Here is a 24981-nt window from a genome sequence, read left to right on the forward strand (position 1 = left end):
CTTACTACTGCACCTACTACATTTGTATCCCTAAGGAAAAACAGCATTAGTTGTACATTATGCATATTACGGAAAAGGAGTAATCAGCATCATTCACGTCAGTCTCTCGTGTTTCATCAAATGCAGCATTTGACAAACTGGAGTCTTAACATTGCACTGCTGATCAGTGTGCCTTTGGGGTGAAAAAAATGCTAATTAATTCAGTGAGTTCTGTTCTTTCCATTAGATTTTCACATAATTAATTAGGTCATTCAAACACATACATTTTGTCCACTTCTGTCTCTACAGTGTAAGTAACAGCACATGTGCCTCGTGGAGAATTTGGCAGCTGATATCTAGATGTTTTACAAACTGACTCAATCAGACATATTCCTGTTTCACAGTGGCGTGTAGCCAACAACTTGATAAAAGCATGGCATGATCGCTGTAGGCAGATTTTTTAAAAAAAATTTCAACATCGTTTTGATGAAATATGGTAGTTTGATTCATGTGGAGGCGTTGACATATGTTATAGGCACAAAAATACAATTTTGGTCAAAACACAATTTTTTAAAAATCATTTTTGGCTGTTTGCCCAAATTCAGGGCAGCAACATCTGATAGTTTTTTTTTTCTCCCAGATCATCACATTTTCATCCCTCTCCCACATATAAAATAAACACATAATTTAATGAAATAACACACTTCTCATCTATTTTAATATTTCACAGGTAGCCAAAGACAGGCAGTGGCCTAGACCTCATGCTTCATCTGTTGAAGTGGTAGAGAACATATGGCATTATTGAGAATTTACCCTATTGTTTACTCAACCTCATACCTGTCAATCGCAAGTCTTCATTTTTATTCACAGGCAGCGAGCTATTATGCTGAGGTGCCATCTTCTCCAAAAATAATGCAAGTTTATTAGAAGTGCCAAATGCATCTATTCAATTCAAATGCAGGCAACACTCACATATTCAAGCCACCTCATGACGCATGACCTCATGTCTGAACCATACTGTGGCCATGGCTGTGCTGTATACATGGAACTGACACACTTATTCTACAGCAGAGAAGTACAAGACCTAATGGTAATGAAGTAGTTCTAGATATTAAAGTATAACTGGTACACAGAGAACCATATCAGCTCTCCTTCATAAATGACATAAACTCAAAATGAAGAGAGTTATGCAGTAGTAAAATGATATCATGCCAGCCATATCTCTAGCCATTTAACAAATATGGGACTAAGCACATATTGCCGTCTCTATGAAATGTCTATATCCCATGAAGATGGATTTTATTGTACAAATTTGTTAATATCTAAAATGGGTTTTCCTATTATAGACTCTACTGATAGAACTTTCTGACTTGATTTCCCCTTAATTCATTCCCATTTGGAATCAATGGAGCCAACCATCTAGGAATGGATTAGAAAAAGAACCGGCAAGTTGTTAGTGGGTGGAGAAGGGCTCTAAGGAGATGGAACAATATCAAAACTGATATAACTCAACAACTTGAATGTACAAACCATAAAAATAGGATGAACAGGGAAATCATGTAAAACTGGAAAAAATGCTCTTAGTGTTAGTATATTCCTCATCATTACTGGCAATAGCATAAATTTCCCTGCCTAATTTCCTGAATGTACACTAGATTTTAGCCCAGATCTCTCTCTTTGGCAGACTAATTTTGGCAACCTGTGACACTCCCACCCCAACTCAGTGACAAAACATTGCGCGCCACTGTGGCAACAGTTCAGCAGAGGTTCAACAGAGGTTCAGCAATGTGATTTTCTCAGTCCGTGAGCTTACGCAGATGCTCCAATATTTCCAAGCATGTTTGAAATTTTTGACAATAAATCTTGTAGTGTAAGCACCTCTATGACTAGGACAGTGCTGAGAAACAGCCAATGAGAGGCCGAGAGGAAATCGAATTCATCTGCTCACATGTGCAGCAGATCCCTGAATCCAGTTCTATCATCCATCTGTTTTTGTGGAGGGAGGGACAAAATGTAAGCACAATAACCTTCCTCTTTATAAGAAATTATTTGTCATTATTTAAACAGCAAAAATAAAAGCAAGCAGGACATGATTTCTGGTGACACATAGTATAAAAATAGTTCAGTTTTTTGCACTATACCTCCAGTTCTCTTTGCAGAACAGACAGTCCTTGCTGCTCGAATCTTCCCAACCAAGCCTCCTCCCTTATCTTATTTTCTGTTTATCATTTTTGTTTAGAAACATCCACCCCAGCCATCTGCTCAGGCTCCATCTTGAAAAGTTACATAATAGATAACTCTTGTCTAATTCATGACAAAGTGGGATTTGGTGATCATCAGGGATCTTATTATCCAGGTGAAACACATGGGCCTAGTCAGTGATCCCTTGTGTAGTTTTCACACCACAAACTATGGCAAGAATACAACAGATTACAAGTGATAAAAGTTGTGTGGCGTGAGAGTACAGCGATTCTGAGATTTTGAAAGTCATGTAGTCTCCACTAAATATAAGGGTCTTCCATGAGAAAGCTGACAGCATATAGCTTTTTTTAGCAGGAAAATGTATGTGGCTGGAGTTACACTGCATTTTCTAGCTGACACAGAGAGACAGAAAGGGCACACTTGACAACCAAGCTGTCCTACAAGCAGCAAGGGAAAATAAATCCCCAGAGGTCTTTGGTAAGGACGTGTGGTTCCAGGGGAAACAGCATGATAGTGAAAATCATTCCATTTGGTCTGTTGACACCTTGACCTGCTTGTGTCGCTTCTCTACATGACCACAAGATTTTACTGCTCTAAGCTCTGAGTTGTGTTTGATGATGTAGACAAGTTTAATGAAACATTTTATGAAATGACTGGATATTTGTTCTATTTTTCAGTTAGATAATCACAGACTATATAAAATGGTGACAAATGTGTGATTTTCTCTCCATAGATTATAATACTGATAACATGTCATGGTTAAATTTGTTCTTCAGTCAATGGAAACCTACATCTATCCATCCATCCATCCATCCATCCATCCGTCCATTAGTCCATCACTCCAATTTTCATTCAATCATTACTCCGATTTTGATCCAGGCATCTATCCATCCATCCACTATTTCAATTTCCATCCATCCATCTTTCAGTTTTCTATAAAGATAATAATTTCCCCTTGGGGATTATAAAGTCCATCCATCCTTCTATTCACTCACTCACCCAAACAATTAATTACTCCAATTTTCATCAATATACCCACTCATCCATCCATCCATCATCCATCCATCCTTCCAACTTTCATCAATTCTTCCATTCGTCACTCAAATTTTCATTCATCCATTACTTCATCCATCCATCCATCCATCCAATTTCCAGTTTTCTATAAAGACCTAGTGATATGACTTAAAATATCCATCTGAAGTGGTGCATAATACTGTGTACCAGGTGTTGTGTTCTTCTACAGTTTCTCACCAAAACTTTTTCCTTAAATGATTTAACATGGACAGCCAGGCTAGTAGCTTCTGGTACTCTTAAATATGCACCTACAAGTTTCAGAAAACAGCAAAAAACAACTGAAGTATATAAAAGACAAACATTTGGTTTACAAGTGAAATGAAGATCCTCTTATTCATCATGCTTAGTTAGTATAATCTTATGAGTTTATCTGTAATGTTGAGGCATCTGAAAATTTACACCAGACCACTTACTGGATATCCTTCATATCCTTCTTTCCTTAATATCCTTAATACATTACTGAGGCTTGGGTGGTGGGTAACATGTTATTTGAAAGGAGCTGCATTCTGCATTTATAACACATTAATAAGCACTGTATATATTAAAATATACTATTATTTTAAAATGTATTAAAATTAAAACATTGCTATGCAGCAGTTTATTCATAACAGTAATTCATGGTTATCTCGGTGATTTGAAAGACAATGAATGAACCCTGAACAATGAACACCTGTCTTTCTCTATCTTCAGATTTGTTTTTAAAAGCTTTTTAAGGTGTGATAAGAGCTTGCAATTCAGGACTGACCTTTGGCTTATAGTCTGACCTTTGGCTTATAGGCTTATAGAGAGAAAAAGAGAGAGAGAGAGAGAGAGAGAGAGAGAGAGAGTATTTGAGTATTCTGAGGATTTCTTTTGACCTTTAAAGTCATCAGCACCTGAGACCCTCTAATGAAGCTCCTTAAATATTGCCAGATACACACATAACCTTCATTACGGCAAAACAAAATTCCAGCTACCAACTTGCATTTTTCTCCTTCATAAGAAAATGAATGCTTCTCCTAGGGCCAATATACTGTTCAGTGAGAAAAAGAAAGACAAAAAAATGATTAAAAAAAAAAAACAAGAGCAGCAGAAAGTGACACAGTGCCCTGTTAAAGATCCTGTAAAAAATGGTTGAAAGACAATAGAAAATTACATTATATAACTATAATAATTATTAAAATTTAAATGAAAAATTAAAATGAATTGACATGGGAAAAAAAAACGTAATACAACTCAGGATTTAATCATTTAGGAAATCAGTCAGTTATTGTTATTTTACACTTATTTACATTTTATAATGACATTATTAATTGTATCAATAATGTAATTATTTAATAAATACTGCAATGGTACAATGAAAAATATGCTGACTGTAATGTAACTTTCAGAAAAATCAGGTACTACACTTATTTTATAATGTTACTAATTATAATAATCATACAGGAACATCTACTCTTTTTCCAATCATCAGCTGTCCATTTTTGGTGAGCCTCTGCCCACTATAGCATCAGATTCCTGTTCTTGGCTGATAGGAGTGGAATCTGATGTGTTCTGCTGTTGTAGCCCATCCATTTCAAGGTTTGATGTTGTGTGCATTCTGAGATGCTTTTCTGCTCACCATGGTTTATTTGAGTTAGCGTAGCCTTCCTGTTAGCTCTGATCAGTCTGACCTCTTCTGACCTCTCTCATCAAAATGGTGTTTCTGCCCACAGAACTAGATGGTGTTTTTGTTCGTTTGTTTTTCACACCATTCTGTGTAAACCCAAGACACTGTTGTACTTGAAAATCCCAGGAGTTCAGCAGTTTCTGAAAGTTTCTCAAACCAATCCATCTGGCATGAACAACGAGGCGCAGTCACTGAAATCACATACTTTCCCCATTCGGATGTTTGACGTGAACATGAAGCTCTGGACCAGCATTTGCAGATGTACAGGTGTTCTTTATTAAGTGGTTGGTGAGTGTGTATTAAATAAAGGTATGCTAATTATATGCAATTTCACTGTTATTTTTATAAACAAATATGAACTCACCTGATTATACAGTAGAAAAAATATATTTATTGACTGTGTAATTAAATGGACAACCCATTAAACAGAAATAACACAAATACATTTTCCCAATCATGTTCCGGGCATCTGAATGCTTTTAACAATGAAGCTGTTGCCACTGCTCACTGCACTTGACCGGGTTTGGATAGTGGTTAGGTAGCACAAACAGTGAATTGCCATGTACCGCAGAGGCAAACACACTGTGCTGAAGGAGCAGATGTGAGAATTGTGTTAGCTTGGCATCCAGCTTAAGTTCTCCAGTGTCTAGCATCTAGTCACACTATGTGACTAGATATAGATATACACAAATTCATGTACAGTATATTTGTTTTCCCACCGAAATCCAGTTGGATAGCACATACCCTCTGTGTGGCCTGTGCATGCAGTGGATATCAAGTATGCATATACTACATAACAGTGTCCTATGTGTTATTTTGCAGCAGTGATACTGTTTACATTGAATGTGATTTTGACGTTTTCCGTTTAAATATATTCTGTGCAAAAGTAAATATAAATTCACTCATGCATGTTCCATCATTTTAAACACAGTGTCTCCTTTACATTTCACCCATGTGTTCATCATCAATCTATATTTGAGTGTGTCATTACAAATAATTATTTACCAAAATGATTTTAACAAATAGAATTGAGGCCAATTTTGAGATTTCAGGATGCATCAGATTTACATCGCTAATAAGGACTCATGTTTTACCACCTCACCAACAGTGCAACCCAAGATTTACTAAGTAAGCCATGCTGTCTTTGAAGAATCCCAGGAAAGTAATGGATAGCTAATATCCAGTGTGTAGTAGCAGGTAAATATCATTACATGACAGAACTTTATTGACAATAATGTTGTCCAGTGAGATCAAATACATATACACTCAGTGGATTGTTTCCTGTAAATGTCATCTACTTTCACCATCTGCTTTTTTATCATCACTGAATTAGGCCAGCGAAGAAAGAGAATCGTTTCTTATTTTTCACAAAATACCTCAGGTAGATCGTAAGATCATATGCCACAATCCCCTCAAAAGATCATGACCTAGACAAAGCGGGAGGTCAGGATGGCACACATGGAAATATCTCTGCATTAAAATCAGAGTCTGATTTCTAGCCATAAACAGATTCTTTACCATCTTGTGAAACTTCTATTACCTCTTTATAGTTCTCACCTCTCCTCAGTCAAATCATTTATCTGATCTCTTGAGATTGGGCAATGCCTACAGAAATAGCAGATTTACTAAAGTTTTCTGCTAATCTGATAATTCTGCTAATAATTCTGATCAGTAATACATAGATGTCTTGCCCTTACAATTTGCTCAAATGCAGTCATAAATCCATTAATTTCTGAATCTTTTAAATCAGACAACAATGTTGAGTACAGTGTTTCTTCCCTAAAGTATTTATAATTTCTTATTCTGTAGAGAAAGAATGACATGCAAATTGTCAATGCTTGAATGATCAAGTTCCTCAAAATTAGCTAGTGTGATGTAAACCACAACCTAACCACCAGCTGACCCAGGAGGATTTACCAATCTTGGTTTAGTATAAGCTTTAAGGTTAAATATAGTTTTATAAAGAAATCACTGGATCTAAATATAAATCCATTGCAAGCATCCTCTAGTACGCTATGAACAGCAGGAGCAATGTTGTGCTGACACTTAAAGCATGGCTGCTTCACAATGGAATGTTCCTCTTGGTATAATCAATGCCAAGAGGAAAGATACAAATCTGTTTCTTGAAAGCTTTTACATTACTGTGTGTATTTCAGATTCTGACAAGTTTGTAATAGTTCCTAAATTGCGTTCTGGTGTATTCTTGGCAAATTCCATTAAAACCAGTAATTTCCTTAACCATAACCTAGATGGATAAGGATGGAACCGGTAGTTTAGCTTCCAATTGCATATAAAAACATGAACAAGTCCTTTATATATAGATTTCTCAAACTAGGCCCTTCTGTACGCTCATTTCCACCTAGACCTGCATTGTTTGTGCCCACCTGACTATGTCATTTGAATTATTTCTAAAAGTGAAACCATGGGAGGGTCTCTAGGATAGTGGAACATGTGAGGTAATATCTGACAAACATGTGTTTACAATCAGCTACACAATAGGAATAATAGGAACAATAGGAATTTTCCATGTGATTCATGCCTATGTAGCAACATAGCATTTCACTGATTTTAACAAGCTCCACAGGAGTGGAACCTGATCACCATGTTTAATTGTTATTATTTTTTGTTCTACTTCTCCTAAGGTTGGTGAATTTAATATGAGAAAGCAGCTAAATAAATCTGAAAGAATTTGCAACCATTGTTGACAGAAATCTCAAATTGAAATCCTACACATTAATGCCCACCCAATCACGGCGGCTGAGGTTGAAAATAAGAGGTGATGCAGTGACTGTTGGTGCATCTGCCTTCACTTATTCTGCTTTAACAGCTGCAAGAAAACAGAAAAGATATTGTTACCAATTACTCTATTATGCACAAGTCCTGAAATAAACAGATTAATGAATTTCTAGAATTTGCGTACATTGAATTTGTTTCACAACACTTGTTATTAGCAGGATAACTTGCTTGCTTGTTTTAATGACCATGCAGTAAATCATGGCACCGAGAAGAAAACAACTGACTAATAGTGCATAGATGTTGGAATTAACTGGAATTGATTATAAAACATGGAGCTTCATCTCGTCAGACTTGGAAATTAGTTGTTTCTACGACAAGGCACACAACACTTTTTACTGGCTTTTAGTACCATATAAGTACACAATAAGTATAGGCAGTAATAGAAAATGACAGGGAATGTCTGATATATATGTTAAATGTTTCTACATAATATATATATATATATATATATATATATATATATATATATATATATATATATTCTAAATAGCAGTAAACAGTAATATGAAACAAAGTCAATATTTGATGTAATGACCCTTTGCTTTAAAAAAAAAAAAATAGTCTCAGGTACAATTTGGTTTATAAGGAAATTAGCTGGTAGGTTTTACTGAGCATCTTGCAGAACCAGCCACAGTTCTTCTGGAGATTTTTGCACTTGTTTTTGCAGCAAAACCCAGCAGCCTTCATTAGGTTTTTTTTCTCAGAAAAGTGGTCTCTTATGTAATTTGTTGCTTTCTTTACTGACATACAAACATTTTTCTGTAACGTTTAATTTTGTGCTGGAAAATTAATGTTTGGAAATCTAAAATGTTTTTGTACTGACTCGATAATGTAGAAGTCATAAAATAAAAATGTATAACAAAGTTAGTACTTAAAAAATATAGTGTCTAAGACTGCATAGTACTATATAAAATATGAGGTTACCCACAGGCAAGTTTCTGAAAATTCCGAAAGATCACATAATTCATGCATTCAGCTTCAGCTACCCCTTTATCCTGATCAGGGTTTTAGTGGATATGGAACCTATCCCAGGATCTCTGGATGTGAGGCGGGAATACACACTGGATGTGAAGCCCTGGATCTGTGAGGGGGAAACACTACCCAGTGCTGCCCATATCCCATATTTTATAGCAGGTATAATCAGTAACATAGTCAATCAATCTTCTTTTCTGCTGATTTGATTTCCACTATCTGGTCTTTCTACTGTAGCATTCTTTGTTCGCTGTAGCATCGAACATGTCTCAGCAGGCTGTCAGATTGGCCAAAAACCTGCTAGAATATCAGTTATTTTTCTGTAACACCTTAGTGATCCACCAAAGCATGAGTTCCTTGATGAAAATGGATTCTGTGTTATATTGCTGACTTCACACATGTGCACTTGCATCCAGCATGAGAGAGCAGTACCATTTATTTCAGCTGGGTAGGGAAAACTCCAGGAGAATGATGGATGAGTTCACCAGATATATAGAATTAGCTGAACTCACAACTTTTATCATGGTCTATGATTGCTGAACTCTCCCAGGGCAGTGTGAACCTGGACAGAATAGACTATAATGGCTGCCCATCATGCTGTCATTATTATGCTATACAATGTGCCAACACAGAGGGCATCAGAGCTTCAGTTGTAGGTTGAAGGGAAAATGTCCTGAATACTCATATTTTTTGTACAGCTGGTGCAGTTTTTTGGTGCAATTTGCACACGGCATATATAATAGATGACCCAGTGACTTAGACGACATAGTGGTAGTCTAGGATAGTAGAGACTGTACCAGAGACTGTACTGTCAAATACCATTAAAACTTTAGAATATATAGGTGTTGTTCCAAAAAACAAAATCCAAAACAAAACAAGGAGAACATACTGTCCCAACCTTGCTATTCCTTCACAACATTTTTTTAAACACCTACAGTGTTTCTGTAAGTCTCGCTGGACTCCAGTGAACACTACGTGTGTTAATTTCAACATTACAAGAGGGTTTCTTACAGGGAGATTTTGCTGTGTATCAGTTCCGCTAAACACACAAACTGGTACTCTTTTCAAAACTCATTATAAACAGATGAGGTTCACTGCTGAGAAAATCTCCTAGCATTATTCCTTTAAGAAGCACTGCATAATTGTGCTGCATGGGGAAAAATGTGAAACAACAACACCTTCGCATAACAAATTGCATTGACCCACACAGAATGGCAGGCATCTAAGACGTATAAAACTCTAGGAGCCTTATGTATAAAATGATGTGTAGATTCCATCCTAAAACACTGTGCCTGCTGAAAACGTTCAGATTTATAAGAATCGCATGTCTTATGAACAGCTCTTGTCAAAAATCCGAAACAGAGTAAGATGGGTCCCTTTAACATGCCTATGTTAAAGGGACCCATCTATGTCCTATGCATATAAAACGGGTTTCCATGACAGGGGCCTTTTAATGGAGCGGTAATGCAAATGATCAAATACAAATTCATTATCTACTGCTTTTATTGTATAAGTGCAGACAATTGAGCTGATTATGTTTGAAAAACTGTTGATCACTGCAAATTGCATTTTCATTTTGTCCTGTTCACCCCAAGCATAAGGAAACTTGACATATTTGCATAATATCTAATTATACCATTCTGTACAATCCGAGGATGACTACGAGATGAGACAAGCCAATTTTCACTGAAAAGTACTTGCTGTAGAATACCCTGTAAAGGTAAGCCTTTGGGGAACTGCATAATTTCTCCATGTTGATCTCCCCAATTCTGGCTCCAATTCAGAACCCAATTCCAAGAGGATGGCCCACATGAATTGAAAATGGCTCATAAGCTAGTCATAATCATCAGCTTAAAAAAAATCCTTGTGGTCCTTAAAAATATGCTCGCTCCTCAGCCGGCTAATGGAAAAGTCCTCTGAAAGCACCAAAGGCTTCATTTTTTAGTTGTTATAAAACATCAGTACTCTACTTTTTATAGCCCAAGGCACAATCATGACTCTATTCTCATGTAGTAATTGACAATAAATTACACCAGGGTGCTAATTAAGTCCAAATGGAGTAGGACACTTAACTCTCATCATAAACATTCTACTGTAATTATGACTGTGATGAATTCAATGAAATAACATTCTGTTCAGTCCATTACTTTGCCACTAGAGTTGCCAAATCACACACGCCAGTGTGTTTAGAGAATGACAGCGTGCACATCTCCACATCAAATTCATTTCGTGAGGCCTATTTTGTGAATATGCAACACTGATACACCAGTTCTGCATTCAAAACATGGACCTGTGAAGGCAGAAGGGTGATTCTACAATTCCATGTTTTGGCCAATGATATTACATTTACAAATATGTATGTAAATGTTAAAGACATTTTAATCATACGCAAAGTGTTCAGCACAATAGCTTAATGTTTTATGCATAACATAAAAATCATCTCTAGTCCACTAAAATTACATTTTACCTTGAAATATACTCATTAAAATACTCCAAAAATTTTATTACATTAGTATTAATGTGTTAATTCACTTAACATCTCATTCTTGAAACATCGTTTTCATTAACCTATCGATTGAAATTGAATTATTAATTAAAAAATACATTTTAAGTAAATGAATAGAATGTTCTTAATATCATCGTGCCATTTGCCAGGATGCTCGTCCCTCTTACTTTCAACTCTGTTACTCAAAATGCAGCTATTATCAGCTAAGAAACCTTGTACAAAACTGAGATTGCTGCCTGAGATGTGTTAAAACATTTTCGAATGGTTTTTGAATGCATCTTTTCTTAGATTCAATTTGAAAAATGGTTTTAAAAAAATAATAATAAAGGCACCCCAATCATGGAACACAGAAAAGCCGTTCTTCATTAGAACATGAACCTCTTCTATCTCTACCTGGGTAATTTAAACTCTAACGCTGTGAAGCATGACTTCTATTTTTCACTTAACGATGATGATACTTCATTGGAAAGCCATTGTGACTGGGTCAGTGCTGATAGCCTGCGTCTTCTTCAGAGCTATATTCAAGCCTACCTCTGTATGTGTAGCAGCCTAAGAAAACCCTTCATATTGTCAAATAGAGTATAGTATACACTTATATAGAACGCTATATGGCCAAAAGTTTGTGGACACCTGACCATCACATCCATATATATGGTTTTTCCACATAACTGTTGCCACAAAGTTAGAAGCACACAATTGTATAGGATGTCTTTGTATGCTGTTGCATTAAGATTTCCCTTCACTGGAACTAAGAGGCCCAAACCTGCTCCAGCATGGCAGAAAGCGAGGTCCATGAAGATATGAGTTGCAAAACTCAAGTGTCCTGCACAGAGTCCTGACCTCAATCCCACTGAAAACCTTTGGGATGAACTGGAACGCTGACTGCACCCCAGGCCTCTTCACCTGACATCAGTGCCTGACCTCACTAATGCTCTTGTGGCTGAATGTGCAAATCCCCACAGCTACGCTTTAAAATCTAGTGGAAAGTCTTCCCAGAAGAGTGGAGGTTATCATAACAATATAGGACTAAATCTGGATTGGGATGTTCAAAATAGCACATATACTGTAGTATACTTATATAATATACAGTAGTGTATACTTATCTGTTTCGATGATGATGTAACATTGCAGGAGCATCGCAGACATTCTGATAATATTTGATTAAAAACTGAATCAATTAGGCTTATGTCTGTTTCGCTCTGCCATGCAACTATCCAACAACTTGATCAAATTGTGAGAAAACCTTAGCTGGCAAGGTTTTAGATACCTTTAGCATTTATTGCCATGGTTGATAAACTGGCTTCTTACCCAATATAATATTTGCATTCAGATATCCAAGGCAACGTTAGAAATTAGCCAAATAAAAACATTTCCACAATGTTTTGGCCAAATATATTTACGTTTCCTGAAATTAGAGATGCCAAAATACATTACTGGCAGGAGGGTGGGTAAATAAATAAATAAATAAATAAATAAATTAATAAATACTCAATTTTGATGAAAGCATGATTTTTCATCATTTTAGCTGTGTTTTGAATTCAGCAACCACATCTGACAGGTTTATACACAGATCCACAGAAAATATGATTTATTTTCTCTGACCAATAGAATGAGGTAACCCAATCTTATAGCATCTCAACTGTATATGACTTTGAGTGAGGTTGGTTTTTGTTCATACAAATGAAGTAATAAGAAAAGCAATGACCCTGGCTATTCCCTCTGCCCTAACCCTTTTCGATTTGTCACTTGGTTTGTGTAAATTTTTATGACATCATGAAATATTATAAGGTTCAACTGATATCAAGAATACATATATTGGAAGAAATAAAGCAATTTCTTGTCTGTTTGCTATGGATGGGCAAAGATTTATGAAGCCTACATTCATAAAGTTGTTGTCAAGCAAAGCTGAGGACAGGAAGGCATCAGTTCAGTTGTCTTCTGATGATAGTTCAGCATGGTCATATAGAGCCTACCTAAAAAAAAAAAAAAGATCTGTGAATCCATTTGTGCCAACTCCGTGACGAATGACATTAAATAGTAGAGCCATGATGTGCCATTAAAGACATAATTAACATCCAAATGCTGCTACGGCTTTCTGGTGTGCTTTGATGGCCTATTGTTTGTCACCTGCATCTAACTTAATTATTCCATCAAAGTAAAGAATGAAAAGACAAATAGACTGAAATGTGTAATGAATTTTAAGGAGTCAAAACAGTTCCAGTCTCAGCATATTTTCCTTCATATCGAGCAGTTTCAATTTTGTTTCAATGATTTTATGCAATTTGGAGTTGATCAAGAAAATGTGTATCAGTGCAGTTTTCAAGAGTCCTCAAGAGCACTGTAATAATCTGCAAACTAATTGCCATCCACACACACACACACACACACACACACACAAACACACACAAACACACTGTCCAACACAGATTAATAGAATTAAAGAGCTGACCACTGCATAATTGAATCTACTGTACCACGAGGCACCATGCCCTTGACTAGTTCCCTGTTGGCATGGTAACCAAGCTGCTTTTATGGCTAGCTGGCCTAGCAGGAAAAGAAGGAACGGTACACAAGTACTTTTATTAATGCTTTACATCTAAAGTTGCAGTGTATTCCCAATATATTATTTATTGAAAGTACACATACATTACGTTTATTATGACAAGTATCATTTTTTTAATAAGCATCTTGATCTTCCCAGTGATGTGAAGCATAAACAGACAGCTGAGAGGGCAGAATGTCTGCATGAGGGCCTGGCAAGGCCTCCCGTTCGCAAGGACATGACTGCCAATCTTCCCCTGTAGGACACTCAGCTGAGAAAACATCAAAAAAAATGATCAGTGTGCATGAGACAGTGTATGTAATGGGTAACATCTGAGTACTTATAAGCAATACGTAATAAGGGTACCTTAAGTAAGGAACTAAACACAACAGGGCTTGCTGTTATAGGAAAACAATCAAGGATGTGGTGGCATAATGAGGCCCAACACAAAGCAGAGTTACTTCTACCACCCCAAACTTGATTATTTTCCAATAGCAGCACATCCTGAAGAGTTTTATTTCTTGTATACTGTAGCAACAATGTTCTATTTATTAATGAACAACACATTGTACATTTTGTGCATTTTACTTATATATAATATATAATGTAATGAAATGTCTATGAAACAAGTTAGTTCATCTAGTTAATCAAGTTAATATCATTTACATTTCAGTAGTCATTCCTTCCTCTGTCTTTTTTCTCCATCTTGAATTTAATAAGATAAAAATTAAAAAAAAAAAAAAACAAATGTGTGAATGCGAAAGCATTTTGGGTGGATGTGAGAACAATCTTGTGTGGTTGTGAGAGCATTTTGTATGGATGTGAGAACAATCTTGTGTGGTTGTGAGAGCATTTTGTGTGGATGTGAGAACAATCTTGTGTGGTTGTGAGAGCATTTTGTATGGATGTGAGAACAATCTTGTGTGGTTGTGAGAGCATTTTGTGTGGATGTGAGAACAATCTTGTGTGGTTGTGAGAGCATTTTGTATGGATGTGAGAACAATCTTGTGTGGTTGTGAGAGCATTTTGTGTGGATGTGAGAACAATCTTGTGTGGTTGTGAGAGCATTTTATGCAGATGTGAGAGCATTTCGATTGGGAATGAGAGGGTTTTTGGTGTATTTGAAAGCATTTTGTGTGGTTGTGAGAGCATTTTGTGTGGTTGTGAGAGCATTTTGTGTGGTTGTGAGAGCAGTGTGGATGTATCAGATGTTTGGTGGATTCGAGTGGGGGTGAGAGATTTTTGTATTGATGTAAAAGCATATGTAAAAACTTTCTGTGACTTTGACGTACAGGTTAATTGGTCCCATAGAACCATACACATAATGTACCTGCACAAAATATGAACTAATACACACACTAACAGACATATATGTACAGACAGCATGTACATCTCTCTCTCTCTCTCTCTCTCTCTCTCACTCACTCACTGCAGCACCACACACTCACACCCAAGCAATAAAGGACATAATTGGACATATTGATTTTATTAAATATCCAATGCAGTTGCATTGGTAACACTAACCCATCAACCCCTTTAATCTCAATCAGTGGATAGAGACAAAAAATACATCTAATAGTGTTGCCTTTTCCCAGGTGAAAATATGAGATAAACTAGATATCACACTAATTATCAATATATATGTTGTAGATTTTCCCAAGTGTGTGTATGTGTTGGTTGGTTGGCATGAGTTTGGAAGCAGACGCTCCTGGAGGAGCTAAAACTCATCTGAGTGCTTATTTGGCACAACACCTCCAGAGTGATTCAGCCTATTACTCAAAGGGTGTTAATTACACTAAGCGTGACTGTTTGTGTGTGTGTGTGCCTACATTTCATAAGCTGAGAACACGATAAGTAGAGAGTGAATATGGGGACCTACTGCTCTGCTTCCATACCCTATAAACGTGTCCGGTTTTACACGATACTGGTATCAGGTATCCATCTGATACCATGCTGTGATAAATTCACATATTTACAATTTATTTTGATTTAATCTGAATGCATTTATTTCTGTAAAGCTGCTTTGTGACAATGCCCATTGTCAAAAGCGCTATACAAATAAAGCTGAATTTAATTTACTCATACTTGTAAAAGGTCTGATGCGAACATCCAATACTGTGTGCTACTATGTGACAAGTCTAGTACATGTTGTCTCACTAATGAATAAGACAACACAAAATGACAGTAATCTAGGTTTATTTCTTGATTAATGATGGTAATTAAAGCAAAGCAGGCTGCAAATTGTGCTCTGCAAAAACAACAAGAGGTGGTAGGTCTACTACAGCATTTTCCTACAATAAAACATCTTAAACATAAAACTCAGCATGAGGAGCTCATTGCTAGCAGCATACAGCAGCAACGAACACTGCAGCAATACTAGCTAGGCGAGAGAAAATGTCTACAAACAGTGCTAGGTGAGTGAAAATAACAGCTGTTAACCAGTATCTTGTTTTTGATGAACAGTCGCGATCAGTCATTGACAGCAAGGGATTCTGACGCAACAAAAAAAACAAACATCCTTTACTTAGAGCTGTAGAGAAGCGCTTTTCCACAGTGAAACGCCTGCACTCCACTGCAGCCCTACTCAATACAAGGTAACTAATGTAGCTAGCTAATGCACTTCATTTACAATTAGCTAGCTATCACCGTAAAGAATGAGCCTAGTAGCCTGAACATGTGCATTTGCTCTTTGCATGTCCACATATCAAGCTGAGGAAAAATAAACAGAGCGAAATAAAATGTTCCGTGATGCCACTGATTGATTAATACTAAGTAGGTTGCTTATTTTGGTTTTGGTTTTGGTAGCAACAAATACAAAACACCATATACTCATACCCAAAATGGTAAAACAGCCCTAGTTCTGTTAATCACAGCCCCAATATACATCTCTCAGGGATTCGGGAGTCAGAGACAAGACTCTGAACCGAAGCAAGTAACACACAGACAGTAGACAACACACAAGGGGCTAGGTGTGTGTGATCAATGAGGTCATGTGATGTGCCGGAGCTGATGGGTAGTGTAGTCCAGCACCGATTTTGGCACTAACATGGCAAAATCATACAATAATCTCTATGAATTTAGGAAATTATCATGGCATATATAATGTGAGTCTAACACACACACTTATCCTAATGTCACACTTATCCTCAATAAAGTGATGTTTAAACAATAAACATCACTTTCTTTATTCTTTTCTAGCTCTAGTCAGCTTCTAGAAACATGTTTGTGGGAGTCCAGTCCTAAAAATTCTTTTTTTGTTGTGCCAAAACAAACATTTCATTTTTTCTGTTATGTATCTGTATACATCACAAAAGGGAATTAAGTGACTTGGCAGTTCCTTTGATAGGGCAATCAGGAATACTGTAGATGCTGCCAAATCCAGTACAACAAATCATTATATCCAAAGACACACTCCCACAAACACACGCACTTGCTCATGGAGTGTCTCACAGTGGCGCTTTATTAAACTGTGATTTAGAGGCTGGAGTGTCCAGCAGTTTGAAGTCCATTTCAGTGTTTATATGAGACACTCTCCCTGGGTGGAGGGAAAGTTTATGGAACATTGTGAACCTCAATCAGCCTTCGTTTAACAACTGTCATCGTGTATACAGATCTGGGATTTTTGTTTTTCATGGAGGCTGGGTCATATCAATTTGAGTTATTGTCATGAAGATGTCACAGTAACTGACAAACATGTCATTGGCTTGAGGCAGGGAGAAAACACAGGCTGGAAATTATTATTCCAAGAAAAAACTGGCTGTCAGAAAAGGTAATAGATGCATTATTTCATGCTGCTTATTTCATGCTGCACTGGCATCACTGGCAACACAGAGACAAAGGTCTACGTTATCAGGAATTAATATATAAGACAGTGGTACAGACACGACAATGGTTCCAATATTAAATAAACAAACAAATAAATAAATAAATAAATACTGTTCTCCAGAGTTTGCACATACATTAAACCTTTCACAATGGCACAGATGAAGCATTTAATTCTGTCGGATACACCTGACCTACTGGGAGAGTGTTAGCAAGGCTGTACATTGCCAGTATCTGTAGGCACAGAAGAGGACAAGTATCACAAACCTGAGAAGGGATTGTTAAGTAAACAAGCAAACAATAAAAAATCTGGAGAATAAAAGGACTGGGTAAACAAAGAGAGCAGAGAAAGGCGGCCAAGTGGAGAAAGCAATCGTTCTATGGATTACAGTCTCACTGGAAGATAGAGCCATCAGATGGCAATCGATGACTGTGGATGGAGGATATGGGGGGGGGTGTAGGTGGAGAAGGGGAGGGAGATAGAGAGAGAGAGACAGAGAGAGAGAGAGGAGAAGATAAAGAGAGGACAAACTTAGGAAAGAGTTACAGTTGGCTGCAAGCTCACAACTGCACACACACACACACACACACATACACTCACACACACAGAGACAAATATGGTTTCTTATAACAAAGGTTCTCTAAGTGGTATCCTTGAAGCATAGCCAGGAGGTCTGTGTTTTGCCACAGTGCTGAAAATCACAGCCCACACAAATATATTCTATTAGTTGCATATATTATTCAGTTCTTATAGTTATTAGCCTGTTTGACTGGTCATTTGAAATGAATGGGTTTAATCCAAAACTCAGTAAGCAAGGAAGTAGGCCTATAAATAACATCAAGGTGGATCTCATGTGTTCTGTTGGTGAAAAGGAACAAAAAAGAAGGATGGCTTCAGTAATTAGGCAAAATTTTATTTTTCACATTTCAATAATAATATTTTTGCAATATTGACTTGTATGCATTACCGTGCATATAATCATGACTTCAGTATTCTAGCTGGCACTTCAGATTAAATGGGTTAACCAGATAAACTTTATTATTTTTCTTGTGTCCAAACTTACTGAAAAACAAATGTTGAATGAGTTGGCCAGCTGGCCAGTTATCATCCAGCATGAATTTGCAACATAGGCCATGGTGGCTGGTCATGTTTTATTCTACACTGAGAGAAACATTTAGCTGCAAATGTTTTACTTGTATTCAAAGATAGTATTAAAAAGTAAAAGTAAGTATTAAAAAGCAAGTTTAAAAAAAAACCACACTTGTCGTGTAAATGCAAAAGTGTCTTGATGCATCAACAAGCAGCAAATGACAGCCTATATGACTGCATCATAGCCTTAGCCAGAAAATACGTAATCACTGCAAGACAGTTTTGCCCTGAGTGGTAGAGTTCTCCACCACTAGGCTAATGGAAAAGATGATGCTAACAGCAGGGATGAAAGCAGCTGCTTTTGTAGCTAATTTTTTGTTGTTCCATCTCCCGTTCATGTATAAGTTTCATTAGCAGACCACCTGACTGAAGCATTTGAAACAGCCAGGGCAGGTACATGACATAAGATTCGTGGTACATTTCTGCAGAAGACTGACATAATAAATGTGCACAATATCCTTCCTCCAGTGGAAATGATGTATGAAATCCAATCCCAAGTGGTCACTGGAGATGCATTCAAAATGCCACGTGTAAACGGCCATGCCTTTCGGCTGTCCACTTGTGATCCGATCACTTGAGACAGATGGAACACCAGGAGTTTTGCTAGCTAGAATGAAAAAATGTACATGCCAAATATCTCAAAATTGCCATTTACCGAGATAACTTGGCATTTCCCAGATAATTCAAACTGCCTACACTGTACTAAACAGATCACATTAACAATGTTACCAAACACATATATATACACATACTGTATATACACACACACTATGTGCTGAGCTAAGCCTTTCTTTGTGAGATTACAAGCTAAGATTTCTTTGTTCTCTACTTAAGGACCAATAGCCTAAAACACCACACACACTGCAGGTTTCTTTCTCATTTGGTATAGCAGAAACTGACATCTATATCTAGCACTTTATAGTCCACCCGAAGGACGTTTCAGTGTGCTGGCCTGCAGACTTCATGGTAGCCTAACTCCATTAGCATCACTGTTAGCCAAGTGAGTTAGTCATAAAGAGGGATTTGGGTCATTTACAGGCTTGTCAAGAGAACACAATGCAGCAGAGTGGCCTCTAGTCATTCAAAGAATGAGCAGCAGATCGATAGATCAAGTGTGCGACAGAGCTATGGTATTCATATGATCAGAAGCAGCTGTACGCTATGCGTGCCTTTGAGATCAGAGTTTAGCACACAGAGGGATTGCATGTCTGCATGGAGACCATGAAACTAAAAGTCAAAGTAAATTAGAGTGCTTTTTATAGGGACAGGACAAAAAAGACTACAGAGTTTCTCCTTACTGTCAGAGATATAAAGTACAGAAAGATCGTAATCAAGTACAGACATAGTGCCCAGAGTCTAGCTGCTGAAAAGGGCAGACAGCAAAAGCCCTGGATGTCTCAAGAGAAATAAATGTGTCATCACTGCATGACAGGTTGAGGCTGAGGTGCACTTTTGTCGATAGTGTGAAAAATTAAGAAAAATACACAACAAATTACAAAACCTTTACCAAACTTTAACAAAATGACTGAAAAATGACAATTCTGCCTGGGTGAAGAACAAATGACAAAACAGCAAATTCACTTGAATTTTCACAAAGCAGCTTTACAGAAATCTGAATGCGGATCTAATTGCTAATGAGCAAACCAGAGGTGAAGACAAAAATCCCTTTATTTAAGAAACTTTGAGAGGGACCAGACTCATGTTCTTCTGGGTTCCACCAGATAGTGGGTTTATTCTTCTAGATAAGTACTCTTCTACAATAGTAAACTACTATAAAAGCGAACTGTACTAAATGTGTTGAAAGGATGTTTAGTATGAGCAGATTGTGAATACATGTCCTAGGATTAGCACAAGACATTGTTTATGAATACAGCAGCAGTTCTTAAGTGCAAATCTACAGAAACAATACTGAGACTTGGGCACAGCCTGTTTTTTGCAAGTGCAAATCTTTAGGGTATCCATATGGAACCATCCACAACAGCAGAAAGGGAGCCATACATGCAGAAAGCTCTACACGGAAGTAGAGCATCAAGATGAATCAGGCAGGTCTGGAGGGTGAGAGGAGTCACAGCAGCAGAAGTATGTCAGGATCTGGCACCTGTATCACATCAGGAGTGCACATATAGCTCAACAGAGAGAGAGAGAGAGAGAGAGAGAGAGAGAGAGAGAGAGAGACAGAGAGAAAGAGAGAGAGACAGAGCATATTATTAGGTATGTTTTTATCATACAATGGCTGGTTCGACCTAGTGGTCAAAAGCAGGAACTGGTTTTTCTACATCATGTAATGACACTATATTTCTTAACTTAGTAATGTTTCTGAGATAAAAAAGGCTATCCTAGTAATCTTATCTACATAGACTTGTGTTAACATTCATACCAAGTCTTTCACTGCTCCAAATGATGCAATTGAAACACCATCGAGAGTTACTACATAATCTGAGAGCTTATTTCTAGCGGCCTGTGGCCCTAGTAGAAATATTTCTGACATTAGAATTAAGTAGGAGGAAGCTACTCATCCTCCAGTGTCTAATGTCCTTTACACATTCCTCATCTATATTACTAGTGTCTGTCATCTGGCTTTGAGGAAGCATACAGTATAGCTGTGTCTCTTCAGCATAGCAGTGAAAGGTAATACCATGTTTACTAATAATTGTACCCAGAGGTAGCATACAGTATATAGAGAAAAAGGCAGTGGCCCTAAGGCAGAGCCTTGAGGAACATTGCTTACAAAAACGTTATTTTTGTATGCATAGAGAAGTCACTATTAACATGTACACACTGATAGCAGTCAGTCAGGTAAGAGCTGATTCAGGAAAGAGCCGTAATAAATTGTTCTAGAAGAATATTTGCTCCCAGTAAACAGCTACAGTGGATATAAAACGTCTACATACCCCTGTTAAAATTGCAGGTTTTTGTGATACAAAAAAATTAAACCAAGATCAGTCACATCAGGTGTTTTTCCACTTTTATTATGATATGAGTTTGAATGTAATTGTTTCATTCTGAGCACAGTCACATGCCCCATTATAAAAGGGTGCAACTAACTGCAACTAAAACATTTCTAGTTGTTTTTCACTTTAAAGATGGAAAAAGATCATTTTTTACATCACAAACACCTGTGATTTTAACAGGGGTGTGTAGAATTATCTGTTAGCATGTAAACTATTTAGAGCTGCTGATGCCCCTAAAGGCCCCTTAAATATAGAGAAAGTATAATTCATATGAACAAAAACAGCGGAACAATGTGGGAAAAAAGGTAATAAAGAGTGACATATGGAGAGAGAGAAGCACCGAAAGAGGGACACAGAGCTGCAGAATATAAGAGAAATAAGGAAATATAAATGCAGAGAAAAAGTGATATGGATAGAAATACAGAGAGACACACTTTGGTTCTGTGTTTGTGCAGTGGCAAGCGAAATTTGCTGGTATAACCCCGGTATATTGCTATCTTGCACTCATTTGCTCTTTTCAGTTTCCTGGTCAGAAATGAAGGCATCTTTGCTGGTGTACGTTGAGTTGTGTAACAGGGGGTGTGATATTTGAAATTTGCTGGCAAAGTGGAATTTCAAACACACTTTGATCCAGAGTTGTGCTGATATTACTGACTACTGAGAATCCATTTTGTTGCAAAAGCAGCACTAGCCAATCTTGGGCATCTGTGAGCTCATGCATGCCGAAGATGAAGAATAGCACTTTCCTCTGAGTGTGTTACGCTGTGTGTTACGCTGCTCTGTGACACAGCATGAGCAGCAGTTCAAGAGGCTGCGGTTGACTGGCTTCATGTATCTCGGAGCAAGCATGTGTTAGCCTTCAGCCTCCTTGTTCTGCAGCTGTTTTATGATGGGGAGAGCGGGCTGGTGAAGATAAATTAGCTACTTCACCCAACTAGTTACAAGTTACAAGTAGTAACTAAGTGCAACTGAGTTATTTTATTTAAAAGAAAAAAAGACTCAGTTTTAGCTATTAAATGGGAATTAGACAGTTGATGGGACATACAGTAATATAAAGAAATGAATCATTGGAATGTCTGTCAAAGCTAATCAACCCATTTACATAGTGATTATGGCTTTGTACCTTGTATGTCAGTTGCAGACAGATAATTACAGAACCAACCAGTTTCCCCTGTCAGTCATCAACACATAAACACTAGAATTACTGTTTTTCCACTACCAGATCCGATAAATAAACGGCTCCAGTTTTCTAAATAAGACCTCCTGAATAGCTGTAGTGTGACATACCATAACCAAAAGGCTCTGCATCATCATTCTTTACACCGTTAACAAAGATGGCAGACAGTGATCTATATACCAAATAGGACAAGACATTTATGTGATAGTTTGTTGACAGAAATCATCAGTTTACACTGACAAACCCATTAGACTGATGTCTTTTCATAAAAAAAAATCCTCTCATGCTCAAAAATCTTGACGATGAGGTATAAGCAGACATAAATATAATGTCCTACAGAAATGACCATACACATTTCTGAGAAAACAGAAAATGCATTTGTTGTATTTTTTTACAGCCAGTTATTTTTTAGCATTAATACTGATGTGAAATGTATAAATGAAATCTAATCATGTGTCATTATGGAAATATCATAGCTCCGTGCCGCTGGTTTTTGAAGGGAATGAGAGGAGCTGATAAAAAGATCAATGAGATATGGATAAATAAAGGAAAGTGTGATAAAAAAAGGAATTATGGAGACAGAAATTATGCAGGGAAAAAATTGATACAGATAACAGACACAGAGATATAGAGAGAAATATTGGTAGCGAGAATAAAAATGGAAAAAAGGGAGATATATGGAGAGATGAAGATGAAAAACAGTGATATGTACAGAAATAAAGAAATAAAGGAAGAGACCAACACAGAGAGTGAGAAATAACATAGTGAGAGATAGAGAGAAAAACACAAGACACAAAGAAGCTTGTGAAGTGTTGGACTGGGACACACTCCATGCTTCTGGTGTGTATGCAGCTCCAGGGTCTCTGTATGAGGACACGCAGGGACACAGGGGGTTAGGAGAACACAGCCGGAGGATAAGGGACACAGCCCGTTTGTCACAGCAGGGCCCAGTGACACACACACACATAGCTGGAAGACATACGCCACTCTGTATTACACATCACGGTCCAGACGCACACACAACACACACTACAGCGAGAGCTGTGACGTCATTACAGTCACCACAAAGTGTTTGCCAGTGTTAGTTTAATACACACGCAGAGCTCTCTTCTGCATGCCATCACAGGTTTTCATGAAAGCGAGATGAAAAGCGAACAAGGAGTGTGAGGGGACGATTCAGCTCTGTGTGAGTTTATTCACAGCCCTGTGAGAATCAATCATTAAACCCAACACGTCGTGAGCGCATATAGTTTCCCAGCGACAAAGTCGGCTCATACATTTTGACATCATCCAGGGTAATACTGCATCCTGAGGACTCCTTCAAAAATAGAGATCTACTCATTTTCGAATACATTAATTCTCCTCAGTGCTCAATAGCTCTCAGTTCAGGCAGAAAAAAAACCTTCCCTCCATCTTGATTTCTTGATTGTAGCTCACTGGGGTTTGGGGCTGTTGGTGTAGATTTTCCAGAGTGCAGTTCTCACTTTTTCCTCCCCCTTCCTGGCCTCAGGCTCTTTCCACCAACTGCTAGTTCAATTTAAACCTCAATATGCAAGCTCTCCCAATTAGCTCCTTCATGAGAGTGGGCCTTTTTTCTGCACCGCCTGCTCCATTAGCGTCATATCCAAAATCGAAAGACATGAATCAGCTGGCATGGTGGGAAAGAGACTCTAAGGTCAGACAAGGCTGCTTGCCGTAACCAATAACAGCACAAACTAGCATATTGCTGTTATATTAAATTAGCCTGAATCTTGTTTTACACCTTTAGGCCAGTTTGGAGGGTCATCATGAGTCAGCATCGTATCAGCTCAAATTAGCCACGGCTGAATGTGGGCGTGTAGACAAGAGCAAGCACATACACATATACACAGTAGACTAATCCTATATAGCAAAGGTTTTCTGGAGATACTCAGAACTGAGACGCAAGAGCAGCCAGTTAAAAGACCATTGTAGACAAGAATAAATGTCACACTAATGTCTGTTTGGTTGTCCATAATTTGTTTAAAACACAAAATGAAATCACAATATTGATCAGCGTGATGCGTTCACCTTCAGATTACGGTTGGGGGAAGGGACAGGAAGATTGCAGCATGCTGTGATGGAAAATTACAGGACAGTCACACTAATAGAAAAGAGAGAAATGCACTATATTTAACACAACT

This window comes from Pangasianodon hypophthalmus, chromosome 6, assembly GCF_027358585.1.
Source record: "Pangasianodon hypophthalmus isolate fPanHyp1 chromosome 6, fPanHyp1.pri, whole genome shotgun sequence".
In the NCBI taxonomy this organism is placed as follows: Eukaryota; Metazoa; Chordata; class Actinopteri; order Siluriformes; family Pangasiidae; genus Pangasianodon; species Pangasianodon hypophthalmus.